General features: G+C 45.2%; 1 pseudogene; it reads left to right on the top strand.

Annotated features, from left to right (window-relative positions):
- LOC102419330 overlaps positions 1–3,529 on the top strand; it is a 42,456-nt pseudogene extending 38,927 nt beyond the window's left edge.
- Positions 3,530–4,009: the final 480 nt, after the last annotated feature.

Here is a 4,009-nt window from a genome sequence, read left to right as displayed (position 1 = left end):
TGACACAGGAATGTTTGTGAAGTTCCCTTCATCCAACTCTATACCATTTCCACACATCATAGGATCTGCGAGGGGGCGCGAGGTCCAGAGAGCTCCCTGGCCTTTTCTACTAGGAAGTATCAATAAAATAAGGCTTCTCTAACAATGATGTTCGTGAGAGGTGGGGTATAAATAAAAGTGAAATAATATTCAAATGAGCTGAAAAATTTGTTTCATTGTAAAAAGTATTCTTTATTGATTCACAGTAAAGTATAATGAGCAGCCAAGGTTGAGAACCACTGCCCTAGAGCATAATAGTTCAGAAGGTGGACTTTAAAGTCAACTTTAAAGTGAGCTTCAGTTCTGGCTTTATCACCCAATAACTGTGTAACCCTGACCAACGTGCCTGGGATGTCTAAGGCTCACTCAATCATGTAAAACACAGAACCAAATGCCTACTTGCTGAGGCTGGTAAATGAGGCAATGTTTGTAAAGTGCTTGGCAAGTATAAAATAAATGATAGCTATTATTTTCAGCAGCTGTAAAAGAGAATTTTGTGAGCATTCATTATTTAACAATATTTTAAGTACCCATATTAAAATCCTACTGGAGATTACATAGATAATGTGTACTCAATCAATATATTGTTTCAGCAAATTATCTTGATAATTAATAGATTGCAATTGAAGAAATCTTTTAAGCATTGTGACGTATAGACACCTGGGCAGAATAGGTCCTTCTCACTCATTATAATCATGTGCAAGGAGATAACACCAAAAAATACAAGTGGGTATTATGTATATGGTAAGATATTAAACCATCTTAGCAATCTAGCAAACTCTAATTAAAATAACAGTGAAAAATGCCTTTGTGGTCTATCAGCATAGCAAAGACTTTTTTTTTTAACAGCAGCATGAAGAAATCTTGAATTTTATATACTGATGATAAGATAGCAAACTGGTGTGCAATTCTTTTTTTTTTATATTTTAATAATTTTTATTTCTTAAAGTATTACAAAGAGTATTACATATGTCTCCTTTTTCCCCCCCTTGACATTCCCCCCGGCCCCTACCCCCCCGCCCCCGCCGCCCCGTGTCTTGTGTCCATTGGTTAATCTTATATGCATGCATATAAGTCCTTCAGTTGATCTCTTAATCCCCCCCCAAACCCTCCCCAGGCTTCCCACTGTAGTTTGACATTCTGTTCAATGTTGCTCTGCTTCTGTATCTACCCCTGTTCATCAGTCTATACTGGTCCCCTTTATTTGTCCCAACCTCACTGGAGTAGTCTCAACCTCACCAGGGCCGTCTGAGCCTCACCAGGGCCGTTTCAACCTCACCGGGGCTGTCCCTACCACACCGGGGCCGTTTCAACCTCACCGGGGCCGTCCCGACCACACCGGGGCCGTTTCAACCTGACCGGGGTTGTCCCTACCACACCGGGGCCGTTTCAACCTCACCGGGGTCGTCCCTACCACACCGGGGCCGTTTCAACCTCACCGGGGCCGTCCCGACCACACCGGGGCCGTTTCAACCTCACCGGGGTTGTCCCTACCACACCGGGGCCGTTTCAACCTCACCGGGGTTGTCCCTACCACACCGGGGCCGTTTCAACCTGACCGGGGTTGTCCCTACCACACCGGGGCTGTTTCAACCTGACCGGGGTCGTCCCTACCTCACGGGGGCCGTTTCAACCTCACCGGGGTTGTCCCTACCACACCGGGGCCGTTTCGACCTGACCGGGGTCGTCCCTACCTCACGGGGGCCGTTTCTACCACACCGGGGCCGTTTCAACCACACCGGGGCCGTTTAGACCTCACCGGGGCCATCCCAGCCTTACTGGGGAAACAGGAAGTTTGGCCCTCTGTCCCCTGCCAGCGGCTCCCCACCAGACAAAATCTCCAGGCGTTCCTGGTGGCTGAACATCCAGCACTCCTGCCCTCCACCAAGTGTGGTGTGCAATTCTTAAGGAAAATTTAGTGATGTGTATCAAAAGCCTTAAAAATATTGACATCCTTTAGTTCAAAAATTTCACTTTTAGGAATTAATCCTCAAGGAGAAGAATTAGAGATACATCAAGTTTTATAAACACTGGTAATTATCTTTATTGCCATCTTATTTATAATAGCAAAAAAGTTGATAAACAACTTAACTGGCCAATTAGAATATGAATAATGATGCATTCATATAATGGAATACTACACTGATATTGAAAAACTAAGGGCCCGAGGCATGAAATTCGTGCAAGAGTAGGCCTGCCTTCCCCTGGCTGCCGGCATCGGCTTCCCTCTGGCACCCAGGACCCCAGCTTCCCTGGCAGCCCCGGCTTTGCCCGAAGGACATCTGGTTTAGTTAGCATATTACGCTTTTATTATTATAGATTGTACTTTAAAAGGTTACTAAATGGCATAGGAAAATGCTTACCAAAAACTCTAAAAGTAAGCAGTACACACCTAAGGAGCCTGCAGTGGAGTTTTCAAAACGGAGACCTCCTGGACATTAAAGATTAAAGAGAGAACACGGCTTATCACGCCAGGGAAGTGCTCCTCGGTGTGTGGTCCTTTCTGAGAAGGATTCTGCCCAGCACCAGGGGACCTCCTGACATGGAAGGAATGGTGAACCTCCAGCTCAGTGCCAAGGGCGGGGTGTATTCAAAGCTTTCTATAATTTGGCTAAACCTATCCAGATTATCAACAGTATCAAAGAAATGGTGAAACCAGGAAAGTTCCTCAGTGGCAAAACTGAAATTCCTTTTGAATTTCCTCTGCACATGAAGGAAAACAATCTTCTGTATGAGACTTATCACAGGGTGTTTGTCAACATTTAGTATGTCCCACGCTGTGACATGAAGCAGTGTCTATTTGCCAAGACTTGACGAAGACCTATGAATTTATCGTTCAATTTGCTCCTCAGAAGGGAAAACTGATGCCAAGCCCCCATAAACCTGAAACCTTACAGAATGTCAAAGAGAGCCTTGCTCCCCAAATTTCTCATCAGAGGACATTTCAACTCAACCAACAGCATTATCACACAGCCACTAACAGGAGAGCTGATGGTTGAGAGCTTGGAGGCCTCCCTACAAAGCATAGAGCTGCAGCTGGTCCCCAGGAGACGTGTGGGTGCGCAGATGGATAAGCCCCTGATGCCACAGACATTCAGAATATTCAGATCGCTGGTGGGGATGTTTGTCGAAACATCTGGCTTCCTATATACATGGTCTTCCTCTGGCTGTCCACCTGCCCTCCACTGGAGACCACCAACTCAAAGTGGAATTTGAGGTTAGCTGCTTCATGGTGATCACCTCATCAGGGAGAACTTCCACCGAAGCTCTGCAGGATGCAGCCCAGAAGGAGGGAGCGCGGACACCAGAGAGGCTGGTGGAGATGCAGCCGGTACCTGACCCTCGCCAGAGCCAAAGCCAGCACCATAGACTTGATTTCTTGATTGTTCTGCATCAGAAATGGACCAAAACCCTCAGATCACAATCACCTTCTTGTACAGCTGGCCCCTCTAGTCAGATCTTTTCTTTGAAATTCATTGGAATTTCTTAATGTTATTGGTAAGGTCATTTCCCAGAAAGCAAAATTTCCTCTGACTCCTGACTTACCTAATCCTTTTTAGGGGCACAAGACAGTTGTCACAGCAGTTTGAGCTTTGATGGAAAGTGAGGTCCTGGGACAAAAGGAAACCCTCCCCTCCTGGCTAATAGCTGTGGGGGACTCAGGGCAGCAGAGTGACCACATGACTGTGACAGGTGTGCTTCCTTATGACATAGGCAGATACTCTGCAAGGACAAATGAAAAGTGTCCTCTACTGGAAATATGTAGCATTCTTCCCATTTTTGTTCTGTAGTTCTTTTATATTTTTCATGATGACTTTTATTTTTTTAATTAAATGTTATTGGGGTGACATTAGTCAACATGAACATAAAGGTTTCATGTATGGATTACTAAGTTACAAAATCTGTATATAGAACCATGTGCCCACCACCCAAATTCAAATCTTCTCCTGTCACCTCATATTAGGATCCT

This window comes from Myotis lucifugus, unplaced genomic scaffold (assembly GCF_000147115.1).
Source record: "Myotis lucifugus unplaced genomic scaffold, Myoluc2.0 scaffold_272, whole genome shotgun sequence".
NCBI classification, from domain to species: Eukaryota; Metazoa; Chordata; class Mammalia; order Chiroptera; family Vespertilionidae; genus Myotis; species Myotis lucifugus.
Note: the sequence above shows the minus strand (reverse complement) of the source record. Positions and strands in the feature narration are given on the sequence as shown.